General features: G+C 42.6%; 1 protein-coding gene across 1 annotated transcript in view; it reads right to left on the reverse strand.

Annotated features, from left to right (window-relative positions):
• fhl3a (four and a half LIM domains 3a) overlaps positions 1-13,378 on the reverse strand; it is a gene marked incomplete at its 3' end in the record, with an annotated part of 87,820 nt that overhangs the window by 20,234 nt on the left and 54,208 nt on the right. The window lies entirely within an intron of this gene.

The raw sequence follows: 13,378 nt of genomic DNA on the forward strand, positions 1-13,378 counted from the left end.
TTAAAGGCATGCGAGGCGAGGCGTTGTGCGCTTGTAGATCGCCTATTTTCACTATTTTAAATCGCTTTAAAAATAACAACAAAAAAAGGAAGATTTTGGACATGCAAGGTTTCCACCCGACAAACAAGATATATTAATATGGGAGTCCTTGACGTGAAAATATACACTAGACACACAAGCGTTGGTGTTTGATTGGCCCCTTGATCGAAGCTGAACACACAAGAGCGTGACAGAGTAGCATTGTGGCAACAGCAGCGCCGGGGTTGCCAAAACATTACAGCATAGGCTGGAGGGGAGGCTGCTGATAAGTGATACAGCCCTCTAGCCCATTCAAACCTCATTTAGACCATCATTATTTCATGCTTTAACTATTGAAAAATAGCAGATATACAAGCTCACAGCGCGGCACCGAGTGCCGCGCTGCGAGCTTGTAGATCGGCTATTTTCTTGTGATTCTATAAATGTCTTCTAAATCCTTCAAAAGGTTTTTGAAAAAACTCATGTTTCTATGTCAGTGGTTCTCAAACTTATTATCTATCAGGGACCCCACAGAAGCAAATATTTGAGTTACAAATGTTCGCTTTAGAGCAGATATAGTTTTGCACACATTTTCAAGGTTTTCCAAAAATAGCAGATCTACAAGCTCGCAGCGCGGCACTCGGTGCCGCGCTGTGAGCTTGTATATCTGCTATTTTTCAACGGTTAAAGCATGAAATAATGTGCCCCCGGTGTGAACGGGCTAGCAGAGGCCAGGGAGTCCCACCTCCACCCAGGAGGGAGAATAAAACATAATAACCACCTCTGATATCATAATCAATCAAACCTCACCCTGAGGTCCTGCATGCCGCGCTGCTGCCTGACTTACACATCACACACACACACACAATGCTGCACGCTCCTGTCAGGGAAGTATGCATGTGTATACACATTGGGATATTTGGGATATTCGCGCACGCACGCTCGTTCGCACGCACGCACACACACACACACACACAAATACCGTACATAGACACGCATAAGCATGCTGATATACTCATGAAATACCTACGTATTCTGAAATGCAAGTGTTCAAATACATACATACGGTACATGCACACACACACACACACACACACACACACACACACACACACACACACACACACACACCACACACGCACACACACACACACACAGCAACTGACACACACACGCACGCACGCACACACGCACACACGCACGCACCGCACACACGCACACACGATATACTATATATACTATGCTGATATACTCATGAAATACTTACGCATTAAATGCAAGTGTACAAAATAATACTGTACATATCAGTACATACATGCACACACTACACGACTACACACACACACACACACACACACACACACACACAGTCACTGACACCACACACACACACACACACACACACACACACACACACACACACACACACACACACACACACACACACGCACGCACACACACACACACACACACACATGCACACACTCTCGCACACACGCACGGTTAAAGTTGACAGACAGACAAAAGGAGGCTAGAATAATAGCCAAATCACACGGGATACCTCATCAAAGACAACATCAGTCCCAGACTCTCACATTTCATCCGTCTGAGCCCTCTGTGAGATAAAAGCTCTTAATGAGTCGGGGGTGAAGGGGGGGGGGGGGGGGGGGGGGGTTAGTCAAGAAAGATCCAATGGACCTCCTCACCTGTTCCCCATTCTTCATAAATAAGCCTGTGACGTGCGCTCCGGCTAAACGCGACACCGCCTTTAACACCGATCTGGAAGAGTCGCTATAGCTCTCAGTCTCAGTCAGCACCTCCACATTGGCCTTTAGGCTGGACTCACACATATGTGTGAAACATTTTCTCCGTATCGTCTGAGAATGGCCACTGGGGGCGCCGTACTAATGCATTGTCAATGGAAGGTTGTTTGGTTTTTTGTCGTTGCCGTGTCTCTTGCTCAACCACAGGCTGTCTTTTGGCCAAGAGACACGGCAACGACAAAACACCAAACAACCTTCCATTGACAATGCATTAGTACAGCGCCCCCAGTGGCCATTCTCAGACGATACGGAGAAGATGTTTCACGCAGCTGTGTGTAGGGTGCCTCAGACATCAGTTAGCCATGCAGAGTAAATATTAGGTAGCCTAGCCTTGTGGAACGGCCACAAGGCTAAGTGTTGTATACGCTGGCTCACATCACTGGACTCCATATCTCTCCATCTAATGGAGGGAATGGAGCGAGTTGATACCAGTAGTGTAAAGTTACTAAGTAGTAGATTTACTTAAGGGCTGTACTTAAATACAATTTTGACTCCACTACATCTCAGGCAAATATTGTACTTTTACTCAGCTAAAATTGTTGTTGTTGATATTCTACTTTTCCTATTTTCTTATTTGAATCCTGAAAAGTAACTGTTTTGGACAAATGAAGTTTCCACTCGACACGATAAGCAACTGTTGTATCATGGTACAGCATGTATGCGTAAGAGTTAATCAACCACTTAAACCAGTAAGACTCCCTAATCGGGAAATAAGCACAAACTTTACACAAACTTTAGAAGGCAATGGTAGCCAATCAGGAGGGAATATGGGAAATGGAACAGATCCATGTTGATGACATGACTTTAGAGATACTGTGTACCGCTTTGCGTGATTTTAGGGCAAAATCTGTAGGAGCAGTGTCCAAAAATGTGTTTTGCAAGAATCGGCCTCATGGTGAGCTAGAAGAGGGCCATGTGAGAAATGATGGAGGGTGGAGGTTGTGGTTTGGCAACCAAGGAGTGTGTGTGCACTTCTGCACACACAGAAGTATTGTGTACACTTCTGCTTTGGCAATGTAAACGTATGTTTTCTCATGCCAATAAAGCCCTTTGAATTGAAAAATTGAATTGTGTGCAAAGTTTGGCATGGATAGGGGCAACGGTGTCGGAGAAATGAGTAGGGCAAAAGTGTGACAGCAACACAACGTGAGCTGATCTGTTAGTTTTGCCAAAATGATCGCATATCTTCACCCAAATGTTCACCTATTTACGCTTAATGTTCACCACATTATGACACGACGCGACCAGAATAGGGAACGCTAAGGGGTTCACGTGGGTTAACCTTGCAGCGGCTGTGGTTTATAATATACATGTCACTTTCAGATTGGGCGCAACAAGGTTTTTTTGCCTGAAGTGTTGCAGACACGCTGCCGACAGCCCGTGACCAGCAGCACCTGCGATAAAAATCACCTCGGGAAAAGCAAGAGAGTGGAGACGCACTGCTTCAGTATGACCTCAGCCTTATCTGCACAGTGGCAGCCAGGTATGTGCTGGCCCGGCCTGCCAGCACCGCCGCGCCGCGTCGCGCCAGACAAGGCATGCAGGGGTGTCGCACCAAATTCTGGGCCCCATGGGTACGAGGATTCACCGTGTTATTTTTGTGCTTTAACTATTGAAAAATAACAGATATACAAGCTCACAGCGCGGCACCGAGTGCCGCGCTGCGAGCTTGTAGATCTGCTATTTTTGAAAAATCGTGAAAGTCTTTGAAGGTTTTTTTTCGAAAAACCTATGTTTCTATGTCAGTGGTGCTCAAACATTTTCATGTGAAGGACCCCCAAAATGATATGTGTTTGACCACGGATCCCCATCTCAAAATATTTAGTTCCAGGGACCCCCCAGAAGCAAAATTTTAGATACATTGCTTAAAAATAACACAATTATAATATATACAATATAACACATTTTCACGACTTTTCAAAAATAGAAGCTCGCAGCGCGGTACTTGGTGCCGCGCTGTGAGCTTGTATATCTGCTATTTTTCAATAACTAAGGTATAAAATAATTAAGGCCCCTCCACCTTTGGGCCCTAGTAACTCAGTCCCCCCCCCCCTGTGACGCCCCTGGAGCCATGAGTCATACGGACGGGAAAGCGAGCGCCTCGTGACGTCTGACATCAAGCCTTTGGTTTCAAAGTGAATCCAGCAGCTGTCAGCAGCTGTTTATTGCTATTTTTCCCGCTTCGTTTGTATCATCTGCTCGGTAAAATATGACTGCGGAAAGTAGGTCACAAAACGTTATTGAGGCTGATTAAAGAACCACAGATTTTTTTTACCTAAATCGCATTGTCTTGATTTGAGGAGATAATATAATGGGGCAAAAGAAAAGTACCCTATGTCTACATCACGCACGCCTGAAGACTTGTAGAAATGTACACAGAAGACACAGGGTATATTTTTCCAGCAAAGATTTGACGAAAGATATTCAATCTTGGATGTCTAAACATCCACAGAGACTAGATGCAACAGTTAATTGAACTATTGATTGAATCAATTATGAAAAATAATGAATATAATAAAATCAAATATAGCAGATCACAACGCATTGTGACTCGACACGGCGTAAGCTTGTCGATCTGCTATGAATCGATGCATTCGTTTCTTTACAAAAACAAAAAAATGCTTCTCAATAATTTGATTAATCGTAGAAGTAATCCATAGACAATTGGCTAAGGCAAGCAAATAATATATAGTTGTAGCCCTATAAGACAGCGGTCTTCAATGTTTTTCAGACCAAGGACCGCTTAGCTGAGAGTGAGATGAAGCAGGAACCCCCCAATACATATTGGATTCATGTTAAATCAGACATTTAACGACTGAAACGCTCAATAAAAAAATATATAATAATGAACAATTGTAAACTTGACCTTTGGCTCGATCATTGGTCTGCTCTTTTTTCCTTGTACACCAAACATCTTCGCTGAAAATAGCAGATCTACTATTAATATAGCTAGATCATTAGACTTTAAATACCTAGGCACATGGGTCGACTCCACAGTAAAGGACCTTAAACTGAGGAAAGCACTTGCCTGGAGAACTCTTAACTGCATTACCAGTGTAAATCCAACCTCCCCCGACACATCAAGATCAGTTTCTTCTCTGCGACCGTGGAGTCCGTTCTCCTCTACGGCTATGAATGCTGGACACTAAAGCAAGCCTTACAGAAGTCCCTGGACGGGTGCTTCACCAGATTGTTACGTGTGGTACTGAACATCAGCCAGGACAAGCACGTTACCAACACATGTTTGTACAGGGCACTACCAAGTGTATGAGAGAAGATAGCAGCAGGAGGTTGAGACTAGCCGGCCACTGCCAACGACACCAAGAACTCACGGCCAAAGAGCTTTTACTGTGGGAACCAACACATAGGCATCGATCAAGAGGATGTCCCACACCTACCTACGTGGACGTACTAAAGAAAGATACTGGTGCAGAAAGCACAAATGAGCTGCCAGATGTACAGTATGGAGAACCGAGATGAAGTTCTCCTGCTATACCACCAACATGTGGAACGCCCTTCCGCAAGCCTTAAAGGAGAGCAAATCTCTAGCCTCCTTCAAAATTGGTATGAAAAGTCAGCTTCAGGCGGCTGCTACTCGTGACTTTTTTCTGCTTTTGTATTCGATTTTCTGCTTTTTCTGCTTTTGTAATTGACGTTATCCTAGATAAAGTACTATGTTCTATCCGTCTGTCTTTCAATGTTATATGAGATACATAAAGTGTGGTTCCTGTGGATATAAGCCATAGAGCTTTCTAGGATCTCCTTCTAGTTGACCTTGTACCAGTGATTTGTGCTGACATGAAACTGTACTTTGTTTTCTATTGCAAACTTCTAATAAATTCTTCAATCAATCAATCAAAAAACTGGAGACACCAATGGATGGCTCGTCTGAGGACAACGTACTCAAAGTTCCCCCCAAAATAGGGATGCGAGGGTTCAAGAAAACAAAAACATCACATTTGGCGGCCCCCCCATGCATGTGTCTCTGATACCTGTTCGTCTAGTCTGGGATCACTTCACTTTTCGGGTTTGTAACCAGTCTGGAGCGGAAACCACAAAACGTCATGTTGTAGTACTCAAAGGACTACAATTTGCCGGAAAGATCAAACCGGATTCAGTTTTAACCCAAAATATTCTCCTGCGCTCAAGGACACACTTTTAGGGCCTACCTAATAAACTCCTTGATGCGGAGTAGTTTTGCTTTTGAAAAATTAATTTGATATATGCATCTTTTAATCCAACTTTTAGCGACTGGCAAGACTACACTAGGCTACTCGAGCATTTTAATAGGGATTGGGGAAACAAACTGGGGGAACCAAATCAAAGCGACGCCGCTTCTTAGAGCGCGGAAACCAAACGGCCTGTTGTGAACGAACACCAGGCTTTCCCCCAGAAAGCCTGGTAGGCGAGGTTACTGTTCCACAGGTTGATTATTCCCCCCCCCCACGGCTTCTGCACTCCCATGCAGGCCAGGCAGGCTTTGGTCAGGCCTGTCCTATGACTACAAGTGTACTTATGGTCTCAGGAGAGACGTGGGTTGGAGCTAAAACAACCAGGCTCACAGCAATCAGTTAAGATTAGGTAGCGCTCACACACACGCACGCACGCACGCATGTACCGGTACACACACACGCACACACACAGAGCACGGATGGGAACGGTACACTTGCAAAGGTTCCAAAGTCCTGATACATAAATACGGATTACTTAAAAAAAAAAAAAACGGGGGTCTTGTTTTGCTTTTGGGGTCATGTCAGAAGGGATCAGTAAGAGTAACAATCTAAAGAGTGGTGAGTAGAGGGCTTTAAACCATTTAGGCCTAGAATTATTGAATGCTTTAACTACTGAAAAATAGCAGATATACAAGCTCACAGCGCGGCACCGAGTGCCGCGCTGCGAGCTTGTAGATCTGCTATTTTTGAAAGAAATCTTGTTTTTTTTTTTTTTTTTTGCAAAACTCAAATATTTGCTTCTGGTGGTGGTCCCTGGAACAACATATTTTGAGATGGGTGTCCGTGGACAAATACTTGTAATTTTGGGGGTCCTTGACATGAAAAAGTTTGAGAACCACTGATTTAGAAGACGGATTTAGAAGACATTAGAATCGGGTCAAAAATATTTCTATATATTTTTTTTAATAGCAGATCTACAAGCTCACATAATAATGGTTAAAGTCATGTAGGCCTATACTGCGTAGGGGCTTTTAAGCCGTGACATCATTTTGTAGGCAGAGGAGAACTCTGCCCCCAGAGCATTTTCTGTCCCTCGCTATTTCAACAGATCCGAGACAAAAATAACGACTAAAGTATAATTCTAACACTTTCCTTTCAACAACAAAGAGAAGAAAAATGTGTAAATAGTAAAAATAGTAAAAAGATTCACGGAAACTGGGGGCAGAAATTCTCCTCTGCCTACAAAATGATGTCATACTTAACAGCCCCTATGCGTTCCCGGTCCTGACAGGTTAAAGTGAACTCTGGATGCCACGGGAAGCCTTGGCTCTCACAGAGAGAGAGAGGGTCCGTGACGTCAGCACCTCACTGTTGACCTCCAGTGTTCCACTGTTAAGACGTGACCCAATCCAAAAAAGCCCTGACCCAAAACCCCCCCCCCGGCACCAAGGAGGGGTAGGGGAATTTGCATACGTGTGTACAAGAGGAGAGGACAGGGGCGTCAATTTGGTATGGCAGGGGTATGCAGCTGCCATACCCTGGGTCCAGGGGGGAAAATAAGTTGCTTTTAAATATAAATCCATGAATGTATCTTTGTCTATCTGCGCTGATTATTATGTTGTTGAATTACAGTAAAATAACTACAAATGCCAAATTTTACATAATGGTCACTTTAACAACTTAAGGTATTATAATTATATTCTCCACACTTGTATTCTCCCCAGCTTGACAAAATGGTATATTACCAGGTTCTGCAGGTCAGCTGCACAGGTGCAATGCATTATTGTTAATTGTGGCACGTTTACTAACATGCTAAGTTTAGCTGCACTTGAACAACCGTTCCAGGCTGCCATATCCAGCCCAAGAAACCGTAGAAACCTGTGTAAAAAACTGACAAAAGTATTTTTTTTTCAGACATTGTGAAAATAGCCGATCTACATGCTCACAACGCCTCGCAGCACGAGGCGTTGTGAGCATGTAGATCTGCTATTTTCACAATAGAACTGTGTTGTCCAAAATGTAATGCCTATTTTCCATGAGGACTCCCATCTTTGCCATACCCTAGCTTTTGCTGAACTGACGCCAATGGGAGAGGAGGGGAGAGGAGAGGAGAGGAGAGGAGAGGAGAGGAGAGGAGAGGAGAGGAGAGGAGAGGAGATATGAACATTTTATATCACAGGTTATTGTGACCAAATATGCTTAAAACCCTTAAAATGCCACATCCATATTCTGGGGCGGAACATTTGCCGATTTCTCAGGCTTAACGCGAAACTTTGTGAGCTCGTAGGTCGGCTATTTTGGGCAAAGATAAGATAGGCCTATTTGGTGAAGCGTGTAAAAATGACTATATAAAGTACGTTCTTTACAGGTCTGTTTTTAACAACTTTAGAGGGTTTAAGAGGTATTGGATACGCAGCTTGTCAAAGGTGAATTAATCCCAGAGCATGATGGAGGACAAACTGACGATAAATTAAACCTCTTTCTTATCGTGATAAACGATAGCAACGATTATAGTCCCAGTCCGAGAGGAGAGGAGAGGAGAGGAGAGGAGAGGAGAGGAGAGGAGAGGAGAGGAGAGGAGAGGAGAGGCCTGTTCTTACAGAGCTTTGAACCTACAGTACTATCCTGGCTTCCTGGCAAAAGATCTATCTCCCATGCTAGGACCCTGTGACTAAGAACCCCACTCTGTTAATAACATTCCCAAATACCAGAGTCATGACTGACTCGGGTCCTGAGAGAGAGAGAGGGCGAGAGAGAGAGAGAGAGAGAGAGAGAGAGAGAGAGAGAGAGAGAGAGAGAGAGAGAGAGAGAGAGAGAGAGAGAGAGAGAGAGAGAGAGAGAGAGAGAGAGAGAGAGCTTCAAGTCAATCACCACCACCCCCAGTGAGGACAATGGCCTAAATTCTGTTGTTTACAGAGTATTTTAGTGCTGCGGAGAGCAATGAAGGGATTAGTCAGTGGTGTATTCCATTCTCTAGTCTATAGTGATCCGGGGGGGGATTTGGGCTGAGTGGCATATTGAAAATATATCCAGATAGCGTACAGTACGGTAAATGCTGCTGCTATATAGGTCAACCTAAATGACTCTGCAGAAATGCTCTTCTCTGGTTCCCTTAACCCATCCGACGCTGTCGTTTTGCTAGCTGTGGTTTGTCTTAGGAATCAGGGAGGTTGTTGGGGAGGTTACATTCAAATCGTAACTGTCGGGCAGAGACCTTGTATCTCCAAGTTTCAAATTTGTATGTTTTTTCGTAAAGTACAGTAAAGTCCTGCCTCATCATACAAGACACATAAAACTAGAGAAGCACACAACGCCTTGTGCTTGTCGATCTGCTATTTTCACTATTTTAAATCATTTTTAAAATGACAAATACAAAACAGTTTTGGACATACAAGGTTTCCACCCGACAACGACGAAATGTAATAACAATATTGCTTTCTGTGCCAGGTGACGACGTGTTGTGTTAGTTTTGTGTTACTTTCAAGAAATACTTTCAAATGATGTTAACAGGGACTGGTCCTAATATTAAATGGAAGAGCGGAGGCTAAATGAAATGGAGAAGAATTCCACGATAATGTTATTGGTGTTAACAGGCTATTTTAGCAGAGCCTAAATGGCAATTTCATGATGAAACACAAACAGCTCAGCACCTTCTATTGGCACAGGGTATGTTTTGAGAAGCCTAATAAAAGTAGCCTATAAATAGCGTTTAGCGAACCGCTGTTATTAGTGTGCACGAATTTAGCAAAGCTTAAACAACTATAAAGTAATGTGTTACTTGACATAGTTAACTGTAATAATATAATGTGTTACCCCCAAAACATGTGAGATACTGTAGCAGAGGAATGTCAAGGCCAATTCCACCAAGTCTAACTCTTGACTGAAGTCTAGGATGAACAGAGGTGGAAAGTAAATAAGTACATTTAAGCCTCTATCAGAGTCCAGGGTGAAGAGCTATTCACTTCACCGCGGTGTAGTTTTCTAGCTATCACCTAAAAATACATAACAAAGCCTAGGTGATAGCTAGGAAACTACAACGAGGTGAAGGGAATAGCTCTTCACCCTGGACTCTGTTAGAGCCTTTACAATACTTTTAGATACTTTTTCTTTCCTTGAGTATGATTTATTGTCCGATACTTTATACTTATACTCTCAAATATACTTTTACTCAACTACACTTATTTAAAAACATTAGTAACAAGTTACAAAACATACACATCAACCATACTTTATGCATCATCTAGGCCTCGATGTGTTGTGATGTGATACATTGTGAGCTTGTAGGTCAACTATTTGTATTGATTTAATGTCTTTGTCAAACTGGGTACTTTTACTTTTTAGCACTTTCAGTACATTTCGATAAAAAAACTACTTTGCACTTTTACCCATGTAAACTTTGAATACAGGGACTGTGAACGTAACAGTAAAGCATGTCTGTATTGTTGTTAGTATTGTTTGCTTTTACTTGAGGTCCTTTCTCCACCACTGGAGCTGTGTTGATTTCGTCAACTAAAACTCTGACGAAAAATGTTTGTCGTTTTTTTCACTGACGGAAACGAAATAAAAACGAAATAAAAACTAAGCTGTGATGACTAAAACTAAGACAAATATATTGACAATTTCGTCAACAAAATAAAAACTAGACTAAAACATTAGGGAGGGACTAGTGGAGAAGAGAGTAATTTTATGTTGGATGCTCTCAGGTGTTGTGTGCTGAAAATAGCTGATCTACAAGCGCAGCGCGACGCGCTGTGAGCTTGCAGATCTGCTATTTTCAGCACACAACCAAGTGTAAAATCTGTCATTACGATGCCATCAAGGCCTGCCAAAATACATTTTAGTTGACTAAATCAACTCTAGATTTAGTCGCCTAAAATCTTATGATATTCAGTCAACAAAAATTAGACTGAAACTAAAACTTTTCGGGTGACTAAATTATGACTAAAACTAAATGACATTTTATTCCAAAGGACTATGACTAAAACTAAATCAAAATTTGCAGTCAAAAACAACACTGGAGAGCGGGCCAATGTAGAGAGACGCCACAGAATATCAAACCAATGGCAGCTGACCCAACAGATGATGTACAACGCTGTTGCCGTGCAACATAGTGACGGTGGTGGGGTTACTGGGGAGAGAGGTCGGTCCAGTCGGGTCTCACAGGCGGGCGAGCCTGGTAATCCCCTGCCCAAACTCTGCTCACGCTCCGCTTGACTCCAAGAGTACAAACTGCAAATCGTCTCTGTCGGGCTGGGAAACCTCACATGTCTAAAAACTGTTACTGTTCAAGATTCGAAAATTCGAAAACAGCAAAAAAAAGTAGCATATCTACAAGCTTGAAGCGTGTCGATTTGCGCCGCACTTGAGCTTTGCGGATCTGCCGCTTTTGTGTGACGCTTGTGGTATGAGCAGGTGGGACATTAATTTACGAAAAAGAAAGGAAAAACACACTAAAAGTGAAAGTATGGAGATAAGAGGTTTCATGCCATCCTATCCTACTAGGAAAGACCCTGGCAACAGGCCTCCCCCCCCTGCTCTCCTCCCACCCAATAGGAGAGTCCGTCTGTCAAATACCTGTTTGGCTAAGACTAGACAAAGCAGTGGACTGTATGTTACATAAACACAGGAGATAGTTGGTAGCACAAGGCAACATGCACTGAAAAAAGAAAGAAAAAAACTGTAATACCTTTTGTAAAGGGCAAATAGACAGGGCTGTCATGATTATAAATTCAAGTTGACGATTAATTGTCACTCAAATAATTGCTTTTGGCATTGGAACATACAAGTAAGAAGGTCGAGACAAGGTTTTGACATGCCTACACATATAGATAGATAGATACCTTTATTATCCCAAGGGGGAAATTGTAGCACAGCAGTATACAGTTATTTACAAAGTTACAGAGAAGTAAGAAAAAAGATAGATAAGAGGGAAAAAAACAAGAACAGTACAGTACCAATAAAGAGAAGGTGCATCAATAGAGGGGGCGAATAATATATAAGTATATATACATAAAGTGTCTTACAAAAAGAGACCGTATAGTGTGTGCCAGCGCCTACGTCATTGTAGTCCTTAGCGGCCATTTCTTGGGTAAAAACACAGGCGTTTCAATTGTTTGATTGCATAGAACTAATGCTATAGTCTAATCAGAACACCTGTGTAAGGCTGTGTTGACCCAAGAAATGGCCGCTCTTAGAACTACATTTGGCCCACCCTGATACAGTCAATGCTAGTTAGTGCAACAAGTATCTCACTGTCATTGATAGTTACACTTCCATGTAGATTTGTCCAAATAGAAGCCCAATTATGAAAAACGTCAAAGTGTGTTGGGGGTCGGGGCAGGGGGTCCTTGAGGGGGTCTTTGAGGGGGTTAAATGATTGATATTTATATTAACTAAATAATAGACCCTTACAGGTCTGTAACTCTGAGAGTGTTCAACCGTGCACTGTGTTATGGCGGTCCGTGGCTTAATTCATACCAAAACTGGAAATTGAACGTTTTGAGAACAACTGCTGTAAAGAATTATGTTTATTAAGGTCAGAATGTAATGGTCCAGAAAAGAAACAAGTAAATTAATAACTTATGAGCTTGAAAGTGAAATATCATGAATGTGCCTCGCATCATCAATGTGTTTGAATATGTGTTGAAGCTTATTGTGGATTAGTGTGTGTGTGTGTGTGTGTGTGTGCGTGCGTGCGTGCGTGCGTGCGTGCGTGCGTGCGTGTGTGCTTGCGTGTGCAAGCGAGTCAGGCGAGCACATGGCCTTGGGAGGGGAATGTAAGCCTTATCAGAGAAAGACGACACCATGAATGTGTGTGTACATTAGTTAGCAGGTGTTTAGGGTCCAGTTGAAGGCTTTGTTTGTACTTGATGACTGAGGTAGAACAAATACAAAGACGTGCACTCACTCACTCACACACACACACACACACACACACACGCATGCACGCACGAACACACTGTGGTACAATACAAGACCACACGTTAGTGATATGTATAATATGCAATGTGGCAAAGCCCCCCCAAAAAACATTTTTTGTTGTGTGTGTTAAAACAGATTAAGCTCTATATTCCAATAGAAATCACTGCCAGTGTGGTGGTCCGGGTAGGGCTGTCACGATTATGACATTTTACATGACGATTAATAGTCACTCAAATAATTGTGATTAACGATTTAATTGTGTTTTTACACAATTACATTTCTGTTTGGCTTGTAGGCTTTGAAGTTGCACATGGCAGATATGACACATAACCTAAATATACAGTACAAAGAAATGAAGGACATATTTCACAACTTTACACTTTAAAAATAACATTGATAGTGGAAATAGCCGATCTGAAAATATATAAACATCTTTCAACATGT

Source organism: Nannobrachium achirus (assembly GCF_963921795.1).
Source record: "Nannobrachium achirus genome assembly, chromosome: 2".
Taxonomy (NCBI): domain Eukaryota; kingdom Metazoa; phylum Chordata; class Actinopteri; order Myctophiformes; family Myctophidae; genus Nannobrachium; species Nannobrachium achirus.